Genomic DNA, 15,581 nt, shown 5'->3' with positions numbered 1-15,581 from the left:
CCATAGCCATGCTGGCAATTTTGCTGTTTATCAAATATACCAGGCATGCTGTCACTTCAGGGCCTTTACAGTGGCTGTTTCTTCTGCCTAGAACACCCTTCCTTCAGACAGCTCCTTGGTTAACTATCTCAAGTCTTTGCTTAAATGGCATCTTCTCAAGAGGCTTAACCTGAACAATTCAGAGACTATTGCACCCCCTCAGCTCAGCACTCTAAATCCCCCTGGCATATTCTCTTGTTCACAGGCATTGTATTACCTTCTAAAATACTGTAAATTTTACTTGTAATATTATTGCTTTTTTTTTCTTTTTGTCTCTTCTGTTTACTGATATAACCCAAGTATTAGAACAATACCTAGCACATAGTAGATGCTCAATGAATATTTTAGAAATTGAATCTACATCCAAAAATCATTTATCACCTTAGTTCTGGTCTTATACTCCAAGTTATTTCCAGAAATCTCTATTTTAATATCCTTCAGTCCCCTCAAAATCAGTATGCTCAAAGTCAGTTTCATCTTCCCCATCAAATTTATTCTTCCTCCTGTTTTCCTAATTTGATTCACAGCACCAATACCCACCCAGTCACCTAAGAGAGAAGCCTCAGAGTCATTCCTCATTTAAAGTTTTGGAACAAATTCCTATCCTTCTCCTAATGTTAACAGTCATTTGATATTAATTATGATCCTTTAGCCATACACACATTCACAGGTTACTGTTCATTGTTTAGTGCATAAGTCTGCTCAGGCTGCCATAACAAAATATCAGATTGGTGGCTTAAACAATAGAAGTTTATTTCCCACAGTTCTGGAGGCTGGAAGTCCAAGCTCAAAGTACCGGCAGGGTTGATTTCTCCTGAGGCCCCTCTCTTTGGCTTGTGGATGGCCATCTTCCTACTAGGTCCTCATGTGGCCTTTCCTCTGCATGTACCCACTCCTGGTGCTTCTTCCTCTTCCCATCAGGGCAAGCCAGTCTTATTGGATTAGGGCCCCACCCTTATGACCTCATTTCACTTCAATTACCCCCTCAGAGGCCCTATCTCCAAACAGAGTCATACTGGGGATTAGGGCTCCAACATATGAGTTTTGGTGGGCACACTCAGTTCCTAACAGTCAGGCACAGGACCTTCCCCTCACCATGAGTTTCTCTCTTTGTCCTTCAGGATTATTCCTGTCAGAACATTGTCATTTTTTGTGCACATGCAAACTTTATTGTTTTCTATCTACTTTGCGTTTTTCCAAATCATCTTTATTCTTCCCTTTATCGAAAGCAAATTTGTGCCATTAAACAGTTTTTTGATGAGTTCACTACTTTTGTGTTTTCTGGGTGGCGAGGCGAGGTGTGGGGAAAGGATGAGGAGCTCCCATGTGCTCTCCAGGCAGCCATTCTCCCCACATTTCCTCACATTCACCAGCTGGAAAGCTCTTCAAAATCAGTCCTTTTGGGTTTCTATGGAGGCTTCATCATGTAGGTCTTATTGATTAAATCACTGGCCACTGGCAACTGACTCAACCTCCAGCCTCTTCTGAGGAGGCAGAAGGGAATAGGGGATGACCAGCTACCAGTCCCCCATCTTTATCTGGGGGTCCAAAAGTCACCTCACTAACATAAAAAGGCACCTTTATTACTCTCCTCACTTAGGAAATTCCAAGGGTTTGATTGATTGATTGATTGAGATATAAATGATTTACAATATGAGTTTCAGATGTACAGCAGTGATTCAGTATTTTTTACAGATTATACTCATTAAAGGTTATCACAAAATAATGGCTATAGGAAATTCCAAACATTTTAGGAGCTCTGTGTCAGCAACAGCATGAAGACCAAATATCTATTTCTTATTCTGAATCACAACATTGCAAGAGCCAACAGACTCAAGAACAATATACGGTCCTAAATAACTGACATAACTGCTAATGCCATCTGTTGGTGGCAACAGAAATAGGATGTTTTTAGTCTGAATAATAGCTTTGCTCAGCTCTATTAAAGTGTGTATGTTGAACACTGAAGGTAAAGGAACCTCTCTATTATCTTTCTTGACCTTCCGTATTTTTCTCTGTGTCCGTCAAGGGCTAATTGAAGAGAATTTAATGAAGGAGTAACAAAAACAAATCAAGGATGGTGGAGCACTCTGGAAGTTAAAGGGGAGCTATTACCAGCCCAGGAACTGAAGGGGCAAGTGGAAACCCAGGGGCTAAAACCCAAAGAGGACTGAGTAGGGGCTGCCTGGCCAGGAACTGTGGCCATAAGGTAGAAGAACTACAGTTCAGTTGGGTGAGTAGGGGAGATAAACACCCCAACCTCTTTTCTCCTACTATCTAGCCTCCCAAACCAGAGAGGTGGAGAAACTCAGGTAATGCAATCTGTAGCAGTCGGGAAGGGCAGAGAAATGTGGATAGTGAACTTGGAGGGTTAGCTGGTGGATAACCTATACCTTTCCTTCACAAAATAAATAGCTATCTCCTCTGACATATATATATTTGTGTATATATACATATATATATATTTGTGTGTGTGTATATATATATATATATATATATATATATATATTTGTATTTGTACATTAAATTACCTTGTATTGTGGATACTCATTTTCTGTCTTTGGCTCCCTATACTAAATTAAGATTGAGTTCTTACATGTCTCATTCATGGTGTTAAGTATTCCAGTACCTATCAGAGGAGGAACTCATAAATAATTTTGTTTTGTCTTTTTTTGTCTTTTTAGGGCCACACCTGTGGCATATGGAGGTTCTCAGGCTAAGAATCAAATCAGAGCTCTAGCTGCCAGCCTCCACCACAGCAACATGGGATCCAAGCAGCATCTGCGATCTATACCACGGCTCACAGCAACGCTGGATCCTTAACCCACAGAGCGAGGCCAGGGATCCAACCTGCAACTTCATGGTTACTAGTCGGGTTAGTTAACCACTGAGCCATGACAGAAAACTCCATATTTTTAATAAATAAATAGATGAGTGCTTACTCATTATTTGTCCCTGTGGCTTTAAATTTTGCTGGGGGAAAAGGGCAAATGTATTCCATTTTATGTTATGTCTTAATACCCAGTGACTCCTAAGTACAATGAAGACATCAATAACACAAACGGGATAATTTTTCCTGACTGCCAGCTATAAGCGTATGTGAGAAACACATTCAAAGAGCAGATTCTAAGAGAGTTTCCACCATGACTTGGCTTTTAAAAATTAAGTTTGCAAATTAAAAAATAACACTAGCTCATTTATCTTTACTTTTTGGCTTTGAAATTCCACACACTTTTAAATGGAAGTGAAGAAGTGAGCTTACCTCCACAAGAAGCACTAAAGTCAACATTTAAAGCATTCAAATGTAGTCTAACAGCTGAACTTCAATAACTAAACAGCCTGTTGAAGGCAAGCAGATGAAAAGTCCCCTGGACACTACAGATTAACTAGTGAATATGCTAAACCTAGTGTCTATACCCTCTTTCCCCAAACACACAGAGGAATTATGTTTATGGTGACTAGTATTATCCCATTTTGGCCACCATACCTGTGGACCACCTAGGTGTGGAAATTGTCTGAAATGACATTTAAGACAGACATGCAGACTCATCATTTGCTGTCTAATGACTACAATTGACTTAATGACAGGGTTGCATCAGCTTTTCAGCAGTCCTGCAGTAGTAGAACAGATAGTTCTCCAAATGCCACATTCTTTATTACATGCCCAACCAGGGGAAAGACAACATGGTGGGGACTGTTTTCTTGGAAACAGTTGTAGAGAAAGGAATGATTGTAATCTATTAGACATTTTTGAAGGCACGTATATCATGAAAATGACATTTCAATGGAAAATGTACATTCTGGTTGGTCACTGTTGTTAAGTGCATTGTTCAGCAAATGTTCCACCATATTGAGTTTCAGGCATCAGTTGAATTGTGTTATGGTGAAATTTGTGATTAAGGTAAGCTAACTCAAAATGACAAGCCAAGGGCTTTTAGAACCCACATTTCAATGAAATCTGGCAGCACAAAAACAGCTGCTCTAAGTCTGCTCCTCTAATATTTCAAAGGAAGAATAGTAATGGATTTCTGATACCATGTGTGCCAACTGCAGAAATTCTAGAACAGCCTAAGAGACCCTGGGTGAAAGGTCACACTCTGCTTTATACAGATGGCATGTTTAATTATTAAAGAGCAATTTTAATCATTTAATCATTTCAGGTCCTGAAATGAAAGGTCTTCTCGGGTATCTCAAAGCTTGTTGCAACCTCAATTCTGCTGTCAGACTTCTATGGAGCCAGTAAGAAACATATGTGATTTCATATCCTAACTTGATTTATGTTCTCATGTGAGTTGAATTTGTTTTGCAAGCTCTAAAAGACATTTCTCAGGAAAAAAAAAAAAACCAAAAAACAAAAACTGAAGGTCATGTCTTTGGCAGAGAATTTACTTATCCCTAGCAGAAAAATTGAATCTAAATCCTTGCTTCAGACTTAAATTAGGCTCAAATTCCTCGGGAGGAAAGATGAATGGCCCCTTCTTTCAGCAGATTGTTTGCAGTTCTGCTGGAAAATTTTGCAACTAACCTCGAAACATTTTTCAGAAAAATCTCCTTAGCTTTTGTTTGTTACAAAAAGTAAACAGCTCCAGCTAAGGGTCTGGTATGAAACGTTCAGTAAATATTACATCCTCCTCTCATCCACTGCTTGCATGTTCACGTTCATATGCATATATTGGGATTCAAGATTCATGTCATTTGGCAGGAACCATGGAATAAAATCAAGGATAATTCCACCAATCTATAAAGGCAAAGTCAAATGCAAATCTTAGAAATAGCATGTGCATTAGAAGAAAATGATACCATTACTGAACCAATAATAATAGCAAGTATTTACTGATAATTTATGATGCATCAGGCACTGCCCAAAGCTCTTTATATGTTAAGACTCATGGCAATTTGATGGAAAGGTGTTATAATTATCTCTGTTTTATTAATGAGGAAATAGGCACAGAGAGGTTAAGATACCTACAAGGTCCTATGGCTAGTGTGGTGGAGTCAGGATGACAAACCAGGCCACTGAAATTTCAAAAGCCATGATTGTGTCAATCAATACTCTCTGTCTAAAGACCATGACCAACATGCATGTAACTGAACAAGTTGGTTTTCTTTCTTTTTATAAGTTTATTTTTTAAATTATTTTTTTTTCCATTATAGCTGGTTTACAGTGTTCTGTCAATTTTCGACTGTACAGCAGGGTGACCCTGTCACACACATATATATACACATTCTTTTTTCTCACATTATCATGCTCCATCATATGTGACTAGATATAGTTCCCGTGCTACATAGCAGGATCTCATTTCTTATCCGTTCCAAAGGCAATAGTTTGCATCTATTAAGCCCAAATTCCCAGTCCATCTCACTCATTCTCCCTCCCCTTTGGCAACCACAAGTCTGTTCTCCAAGTCCATGATTTTCTTTTCTGTGGAAAGGTTCATTTGCGCCATATATTAGATTCCAGATATAAGTGATATCATATGGTATTTGTCTTTCTCTTTCTGACTTACTTCACTCTGGATGAGAGTCCCTAGTTCCATCCATGTTGTTGCAAATGGCATTATTTTGTTCTTTTTTATGGCTGAGTAGTATTCTATTGCATACATGTACCACATATTCTTAATCCATTCATCTGCCAATGGACATTTGGATTTTTTCCATGTCTTGGCTATTGTGAATAGTGCTGCAATGAACATGTGGGTGCATGTGTCTTTTTCAAGGAAATTTTGTCCAGATATATGCCCAAGAGTGAGATGGCTGGGTCATATGGCAGTTCTATGTATAGTTTTCTAAGGTACCTCCATACTGTTTTCCAAAGTAGTTGTACCAATTTACATTCCCACCAACAGTACAGGAGGGTTCCCTTTTCTCCACACCCCCTCCAGCATTTGTTATTTGTGGACTTATTAATAATGGCCATTCTGACTGATGTGAGGTGCTACCTCATTGTAGTTTTGATTTGTATTTCTCTAATAATCAGGGATGTTGAGCATTTTTTCATGTGCTTGTTGGTCATTTGTATAACTTCTTTGGAGAAATGTCTATTCAGGTCTTTTGCCCAGTTTTCAATTGGGTTGTTGGCTTTTTTGCTGTTGAGTTGTATAAGTTGTTTGTATATTTTAGAGATTAAGCCCTTGTCAGTTACATCATTTGAAACTATTTTCTCCAATTCTATAAGTTGTCTCTTTTTTTTATGGTTTCCTTTGCTGTGCAAAAACTTGTCAGTTTGATTGGGTCCCGTTGGTTTATTTTTGCTTTTATTTCTGTTGCCTTGGGAGACTGATCTGAGAAAACACTTGTAAGGTTGATGTCAGAGAATGTTTTGCCTTTGTTCTCTTCCAGGAGTTTGGTGGTGTCTTATCTTAGGTCTAAGTCTCTAAGGCATTTTGAGTTTATTTTTGTGCATGGTGTGAGGGTGTATTCCAGTTTCATTGATTTACATGCGGCTGTCCAGTTTTCCCAGCACCACTTGCTGAAAAGACTGTTTTTTTCCCATTTTATATACTTGCCTCCTTTGTCGAAGATTAATTGACCATAGGTGCCTGGGTTTATTTCTGGGTTCTCTATTCTGTTCCATTGGTTTTTCTGTCTGTCTTGGTACCAGTAATACACTGTCTTGATTACTGTGTCTTTGTAGTATTGCCTGAAGTCTCAGAGAGTTATCCTTCCTGCTTGGTTTTTGTTTCTCAGGATTCCTTTAGAAATTCTGGGTCTTTTGTGGTTCCATATAAATTTTTGGATTGTTTGTTCTAGTTCTGTGAAAAATGTCATGGATAATTTGATAGGGACTGCACTGAATCTGCAGATTGCATTGGGTAGTATGGCTATTTTTACAAGATTAATTTTTCCAACCCAGGAGCATGGAATATTTTTCCATTTCTTTGCATCCTCTTTAATTTCTTTAGTTCTCAGCACATAAGCCTTTTACCTCCTTGGTCAGGTTTATTCCCAAGTATTTTATTTTTGGGGGGTGCAATTTTAAAAGATATTGTATTTTTGTATTCCTTTTCTAATATTTCATTGTTAGTATACAGAAATGCAACTGATTTCTGAATGTTAATCTTCTATGCTGCTACTTTGCTGAATTTGTTGATCAGTTCAAATAATTTTAGGGTTGATTCCTTAGGGTTTTCTATATTAGCATCATGTCATCTGCATAAAGTGACAATTTTATCTCTTCCCTTCCAGTTTGGATACCTTTTATTTCTTTTGTTTGCCTAATTGCTGTGACTAGGACTTCCAATACTATATTGAATAAAAGTGGTGAGAGTGGGCATCCCTATTTTGTTCCAGATTTTAGCTGGAAGGCTTTCACCTTTTCTCTACTGAGTATTGTATTTGCTGTGGGTTTGTCATAAATGACTTTAATTATGTTAAGGAATGTTCCCTCTATACCCACTTTGGTAAGAGTTTTTATCATGAATGGATGTTGGACTTTGTCAAATGCTTTTTCTGCATCTATTTGGATGATCATGTGGTTTTTTACTTTTCTTTTGTTAATGTGGTGTATGATGTTGACTGATTTGCATATGTTGGATCATCCTTGTGAACCTGGGATGAATCTCCTTGGTTGTGGTGTATGATCTTTTTAATATATTTTTGGATTCAGTTGGCTAAAATTTTGTTGAGAATTTTTGTGTCTATATTCATCAAAGATATTGGCCTATAGTTTTCTTTTTTGGTAGTATCTTTGTCTGATTTTGGATTAGGGTGATGGTGGCATCATAGAATGTCTTTGGGAGTGTTCCTTCTTCTTCAACCTTGTGGAAAAATTTAAGGAGGATGGATATAAGTTCTTCTTTTTATGTTTGGTAGAATTCACCTGTGAAGCCATCTGGTCCTGGACTTTTATTTGTAGGGAGTGTTTTTATGACATATTCAATTTCATTTCTAGTGATCAGTCTGTTCAGTTGATCTATTTCTTCTTGATTCAGTTTTGGCAGGCTGTAAGTCTCTAGAAAGTTGTCCATTTCTTTTAGGTTGTCAAATTTGTTGGCATACAGTTGTTCATAGTATTCTCTTACGTTTTTTTGTATTTCTCCAGTATATGTTGTGATTTCTCCTTTTTTATTTCTTATTTTGTTTATTTGGGCTTTTTCTCTCCTCTTCTTGGTGAGTTTGGCCAGAGGTTTGTTAATTTTGTTTACCTTTTCAAAGAACCAGCTCTTGGTTTTATTGATTTTTTTTCTATTGTTTTTTTGAATCTCTGTATTATTGATTTCCTCTTGGATCTTTTTGATTTCCTTCCTTCTGATGACTTTAGATTTTGTTTGTTCTTATTTTTCTAATTCATTTAGGTGGTGGGTTAAGTTGTTGATTTGAGATTTTTCTTTTTTAAGGAAGGCCTGTACTGCTGTGAATTTCCCTCTGAGCACTGCTTTTGCAGCATCCCATCGATTTTGAATGGTTGTGTCTTCATTCTCATTTGTCTTGAGGTATTTTTTTATTTCCTTCTTGATTTCCTGTTAACCCATTGGTTTTTTAGTAGCATGTTGTTTAGTCTCCATGTAGTTAGTTTTTTCTCATTTCTTTTCCTTTGATTGATTTCTGCTTTCATGCCATTGTGGTCAGAGAAGACACTTGAAATAATTTCTATACTCTTAAATTTGTTGAGGTTAGCTTTGTGCCCCAGTATATGATCAATCTTTGAGACTGTTCCATGTGCACCTCAGAAGAATGTATGTTCTGGTTTTTTTTTGGATGTAATGTTCTGAAAATATCAAGTCCAAATTTTCCATTGTGTCATTTAGGATCTCTGTTGCCTTATTGATTTTCTGTCTAGAGGATCTGTCCACTGATGTGAGTGGGGTGTTAAAAGTCTTCTACTATGATTGTATTCCCATCAATTCCTCCTTTTATGTCTGTTAGTATTTGTTGTAGGTATCTGGGTGCTCCTATATAAGAGGCATATATATTGATGATTGTAATATCCTCTTCTTGAATGGATCCTTTTACCATTAAATAGTGTCCTTCTTTGTCTGTCTTTATGGCCTTAATTTTAAAGTCTATTTTGTCTGATATGAGTATTGCAACTCCTGTTTTCCTGTCTCGTCCATTGGCATGAAATATCTTTTCCCATCCTCTCACTTTGAATCCATATGTGTCCTTTGCCCCAAGGTGAGTCTCTTATAGACAGCAGATTGTAGATTTTTGCTTTTTTATCCAATCTGCCACTCTGTGTCTTTTGATTGGAGCATTCAGTCCATTGACATTTAAGGTAATTATTGATAAATATGTATCTTGGTTTTATTTCTTACCACAAGGAGGGAGGATGCACGGCCTGGGGAAAGGTGGAGTATCTCAGTAAGCAGGTACTTAATACTTACTAAAGTATTTGGTCTTGTGTTAGGTGATTTGAGGAAGGAAGCAGGATTTTTCTCTGGACTGGGTGCTATCAGGAAATGGTGGTAGTTCTATGATTGGGTATCTTAATAAATCTTATGTAGAAGGAGGATATCAGAGAGCTGTAAGTGGTAAACCAGCAGCAGGCACTCATATTAGCCAGGAAAGGGGCAAAGAAGGTCACTCAGAAAGTAGGTAGACGAGTCTGAATTTGAACCCAGGTGGGCCACTCTGGAGTCTCCATATTTACCTGCTCTATAGGTAAATCAGAAACAGCAGCAGAGACAAATGATGGGAGAGAATTTTTTTTTTGTCTTTTTGCCATTTCTTGGGCCGCTCCCGCGGCATATGGAGGTTCCCAGGCTAGGGGTCAAATCAGAGCTTTAGCTGCCAAGCCTATGCCAGAGCCACAGCAACTCGGGATCTGAGCCGTGTCTGCAACCTACACCACAGCTCACAGCAACGCCATATTGTTAACCCACTGAGCAAGGGCAGGGATCAAACCTGCAACCTCATGGTTCCTAGTTGGATTCGTTAACCACTGTGCCACGACGGGAACTCTGGGAGAGAATTTTTGGGAAGAAACCGTGGCTATGTAGTCAGGCTGAAGTGCCAAAGTGGGAGACAGTCTTCTAAGGTAGCTAACTGCTCTAACAATAGTCTGAGGGTTTTTTTTTTTTTTTCCAGTCCCTTTAGGGTACCTTTTTGGTTTACTGGAGGCCTTCTAGTTCAGATTACCATGTACTCACCAAACAGACCCTTCTCAGCTTTAGAAGGCTCAGCCCCATTATTCATGTGTGTGATAATGCTACTTTCTCCAAGAGGGCTTTGGTCCATGGTAACAGCCTGATGCCCCCAGTGGACTTGATGGAGCTCCCTTTCCAGCATCCTTGAGCCCAGGTTCCATAGGAGTCATCTCCTCCTTGGGACCTAGTCACCTTTCATGCTATTGCCAGGAGGTTCTGCCAGGAAACTGCTATATTAAGCTTTCATAAAAAGCAGACTAAGGAGGGATGATATGGATATCTGTAGTGTCCTCCTGTACAGCAGTTCTCCTCCTCTCTTGGGTAAGAAAACCCCGATTTCTCTTGGGAGCTTCCCCAGCACATATAGTCTTGGAAGGATTTGGAAGTGAAGAGGCTCTTCCTGCTGCCCTCCTTTGGCCACCAACACACACCACCCAGCACCCATCAGGCAAATCAGTCCCTCTCCTCCGGGAGTCTGCACCTTGAGTGGAGTGACACATACTATTATATGTATAGGGCTGACACGTGACAGTTTTCTGCAGAGACTGTCCATTCGTTCCTGTTACCTGGATCCCCAGAGCTGCCTTCATCCCTTTCCTTCCTGAGACCTAATTGTTTAGCATGTTCTTTGATTCTCTGAACTACCTTGAATATTTCCAGTAACTTCTTTGCTTAAGTTAGCCAGTTCCTATTGTTTGCATCCAACGAGTTCTAATTGACACTTAAGAGTTTATTTGGTAATATTTTCTACTGAACAGAGTTTGGGGAAAATGTCCTTTAACAATGTCAGTTCAAAATAATAAGAAAGGACATACAGTTAAAGCTCTGGCTTCCAGTTCACCTGGAAACCACACTATGTTCTCCTAGGAAACTTTTGCTTTATTTAGACTACTGATCATTTTGCCCAGTACTGATAGGTGGTCAGAATAAATGGCCATAAAGATAATGGATCTTTGACCTTAATTTTCATTATGTGACTCTACTTTTCTTCTCAATGGGAACAGATGATGTGACTTCACGTTCTTCTAACTTGTTTTTACTGACAAACAGAAAAAGGACACTTTTTTTTTTCTGCTCTGTTTACAGAGAAATATGATTAGGAGCTTCATAAATCTAAACACTATTTCTCCACAAAGTCCTGTTCTATAAAATCACAGAGATTAAGTGGGATACTATGCTCTTCTTAAAATAAAAATCACCCATTCGCTTCCAATTCTTTGGCCTTGTGGTGCTCCATTTGAAGTCACTTCAAGGAATAAAGCCTTCAGGCAAGAGAGCAAGAAAAGAACACGCTTGTAACTATACTTCCAGGAAAACATTTGGGATGGGGACGAGGAGGCATTTCTTGAATATCTGCATTGAAACATATTGGGGGAAAAATGTAATTGTAATGTATACATGTAAGGATAACCTGACCCCCTTGCTGTACAGTGGGAAAATAATAAAAAAAAAAGAAAACGGCAAAAAAACAAAAAAACAAAAAAAAAACCAATGAGATCCTGTTGTGTAGCACTGGGAACTATGTCTAGATACTTACAACGCAGCACGACAATGGGAGAAAAAAATTATCTATATATGTATGTGTAACTGGGTCCCCATGCTGTACAGTGGGAAAAAGTGTTTTGGGGTGAAATAACAACAAAAAATTTTTAAAAGGAATTTTTAAATAGACAAAATAAATACATGTGTTGTCTTAAAAAAAAAAAAGAAACATATGCTTATAGGTACTGATTTCATTTTAGGAATCAGATATCCTAGGAGCTTTTAATTCTGTCAAATAGCAGGTCACACTAAGAAATATGATCATTCTAAAAATGTGTGCCTGTTCTTATTTTCAGATGATTGCCCACATGAAAAATCCAAGAGAGTCTACAAGCTATTAGAACTAACAAATGAGTTCAAAAAGTTTTCTTGATTCCAAATCAATATGTTCTCATATGCTAGTTGTAACCAATTGGAAAATGTAATTGTAATGAAGGTTCCTTCCACAAAATTATAAAAGCTAAAGGTATAAATCTGTGAGCTTTAAATATTATAATTCCCAAAATACTGAATATAAAAAAACAAATTGCAGAATGACAGATAAAATATATTTATATAAATGCTAAATTTATCTTTTTATATAAATACAAAAAAATTCTTTTTTTTTCTTTTTTGGGGCCACACCGGCGGCATATGGAGGTTCCCAGGCTAGGGGTCAAATCGGAGCTACAGCTGCCCACCTATGCCACAGCCACAGCAATGCACGATCTGAGCTGCATCTGCAACCTACACCACAGCTCACAGCAATGCCAGATCCTTAGCCCAGTGAGCAAGGCCAGGGATCAAACCTGCCACCTCATGGATACTAGTTGGGTTTGCTTCTGCTGCACCACAAAGGGAACTCCCCCCAAAATTTCTTATATTAAAATTTTAAATGCTAATGTACTGTATAAGCATTTACGGATTAATATAAAAAATGTACACTGCTGGTTATGTCTGGGCAGGGCAAGAAAAGAATGGGATTGGGGGAACATTCACTGGGACTTTATTACTTAGGAAGAACCTGAAACAAACATTTGGTAAAACATTAAGGTGTATTGTAGTTGGGTGGTAAATATCATTATTATTTTCTTCAAGGGATCATCATTATTTTCTATGACTTTATTTATATTTCATAATAAAATGTTTGAAAATGCCACTGTAAGAAACAGGACAAAAACATTTTTTTTTATTGTTCTCTTATGCCAAGTGGAGAAATCTGAGTGTGAAATAAGAAACAGTTTGAACGTGTGAATGGTTTTGTTTTTTTTAAGAACTTCACTGGCAGAGTTCCCATGTGGCGCAAAGGGTTAAGGATCCATCGTCACCACAGTGGCTATGGACACTGCTGGGGCTTGGCTTTGATCCCTGGACTGAGGACTTCTGCATAATGCAGTTGTGGCCAAAAAAAAAAAAAAGAAAAAAATTTAATTAATTAAAAATAAATAAATAAATGACTAGAAAAAAAGAAAAGAAAAAAAGAATTTCAACAGCAACTTGGCCAGAGTTAAAGCATGCAACAAGTTGGAAACTACATGATGCTCTTTAGCCTCAGAGTTGACACTCTTTAGACAAACAACCTTCTACGCTTCCCCTTATGAAGAAATTTATTCCTCCAGCTTTTATAAAACATAAGTGGTTACAGTAGCCCTAAACTATGGAGGAAAACATCCTGGGACTTGACACCAATTTTACCACAACTTGGTGACTTTAGAGAAGTTATTTTCTCTTGTCCTCAGTTTCTTTATTCATAAAATGTGGAAATTCCCAATTTCCCCTTCTTACAGGCTTGTGCAGAGTAAATGAATAAATAAATGTGAAAATAAATGAAAAACTGTTTACTGTTGTAGAAATGTTAGAGGATTCTGTGTATGCAGTTTTCCCTGATTTTCAGACTGAATTTTATGAAAAGCCAAATGTAGTTAAGATGTTGGAGGAGAGCAAAGACCATTACTTTGCAGGGAAAAGAGTAAATTCTGACTAGTACCAAAGGCTCCATATCAGGAGAATGATAATGTACAAACAGGATGTAATCCTGAGGATTCTCTTTAGAAGAAAGCGTACATGAAGTTCACATTGTGGTGCAGTGGAAACGTATCTGACTAAGAACCATAAGGTTGCGGCTTTGATCCCTGGCCTCACTCAGTGGGTAAAGGATCTGGCATTGCGGTGAGCTCTGGTGTAGGTCACAGATGCAGCTCGGATCTGGCATTGCTATGGCTGTGGCATAGGCCAGCAGCTACAGCTCCAGTTAGACCCCTAGCCTGGGAACCTCCATATGCCTCGGGTGCAGCCCTAAAAAGACAAAAAGACACACACACACAAAAAGCATACAAAGATGTTATTTTAGTCCTTTTTTTTTCTTCTTGAATTATTAGAGGACTTGACTTGAAAACTTTCATTCTTCCCTTATCAGACTGAGATGTTTGATGGAAATTAAGATGCTTAGGTTATTTTTGTTGGGACAAGGGCTATCCTCTGGGATTTACTTTAACTGGAAAGAAAATGTCAGTTATTTTCTTATTTTTATCCAGACATTGAAAGGCAGTGGTTATAAGCACAAACTACTGATAGTTCCATTGTCTGGCTTTGAATCCAGACTTTGTGACTTGTAATTGATGCCACCTTATTTAACCTCTCTTTCCCTCAGTTACTTCCTAAGTAAAACAGGGATAATAATCATGCTACCTAACTTTAGGCTTTTGGGGTTTTAGAGGAGGCAATCATACCTCTCCCCAGAGGTGGGCCTAGGTTTTGTCAGGTCTGAAGCTTCTATTTTTAAGGATCTCTTTAAGAGAAAGAATACGAAGTTGTAAGGCCATAAAAGGAGTCCTGAAGCTTAAGCTTCATCACTTTCATGGTACCACTATCTCTTTCTTGAGTCTCCAAGCCAGGAACCAACTGAGAAAGTAGAGACAGTTGGAGATCAAAACATGGCCAAACATCCCCTTATCTACAATTCAAAATCCAAAAAGTGTTTTTGTAACTCATTTGGCAGCAAAATCCAACATCATCCTAATTCATCTGACAGTAAAATCTGATCTGATTTAATATGGTATAGTCTTTTTTTTTTTTTTTCTTTTTTAGGGCCACACCCACAGCATGTGGATGTTCTCAGGCTAGGAGTCAAATCACAGCTGGAGCTGCTAGCCTATACCACAGCCACAGCAACATCAGATCCTTAACCACTGAACGAGGCCAGGGATCAAGCCTGATTCCTCATGGATACCAGTCAGATTTGTTTCCAGTGTGCTGCAATGGGAACTCCATAATGTAATATAGTCTTAATTTATCCAAATCTGAGTGAGTATTCATACATTTTATTGCAAAAATAACAATATGTTTAACAATGGGGAAGTGTCCCAGAACTTGTAAGTGAAACATATAACCTTTCTAAAATCTCAAAATTTCTGAAATTTGAAACCCACCCAGTCTCAGGAGTTTCAGATAAGGAATTGTGTCTAGTGTCAGGTCTATTACAGATAGAGCTGAAGTGAGGACCACATGGGAAGCCCAGGAGGACAGGGGCAGAGCTCTCCAGTGTATAGGGAGGGGCAGAGAGGCTCCTGGGCTGGGGAGCTGGCCTCCCTGAGGAAGGAGCTGCAGCTGACTATCCTTCTCTCAAAGGCACCAACTCTCTCAAACTCCTGAAGAGGAAGGGGTTACATAAGGGGCAGATGTGAGAAGCCCAAGGAATCACTGCCAAATGTTTTCCTCCTGGGGAGCTGGGAAGAAACATAGCAAACAAGAAAAAATACCCCCACTAATAACAGGGTTACTGTGAAGGTGAAGTAAAACCACAACCTAAAGATTAGCCTTGTTCTAACCCATAGGAAGCCTCAATGGAAGCTGTGGTCATTGCTGTTGTCATATGTAACCTCATGCACCCAGTGATTTCCCTTTGGTCTCAATCTCAGGACAGTCTGACCCTCCCTA

Source organism: Phacochoerus africanus, chromosome 11 (assembly GCF_016906955.1).
Source record: "Phacochoerus africanus isolate WHEZ1 chromosome 11, ROS_Pafr_v1, whole genome shotgun sequence".
Lineage (NCBI taxonomy): Eukaryota > Metazoa > Chordata > Mammalia > Artiodactyla > Suidae > Phacochoerus > Phacochoerus africanus.
Note: the sequence above shows the minus strand (reverse complement) of the source record.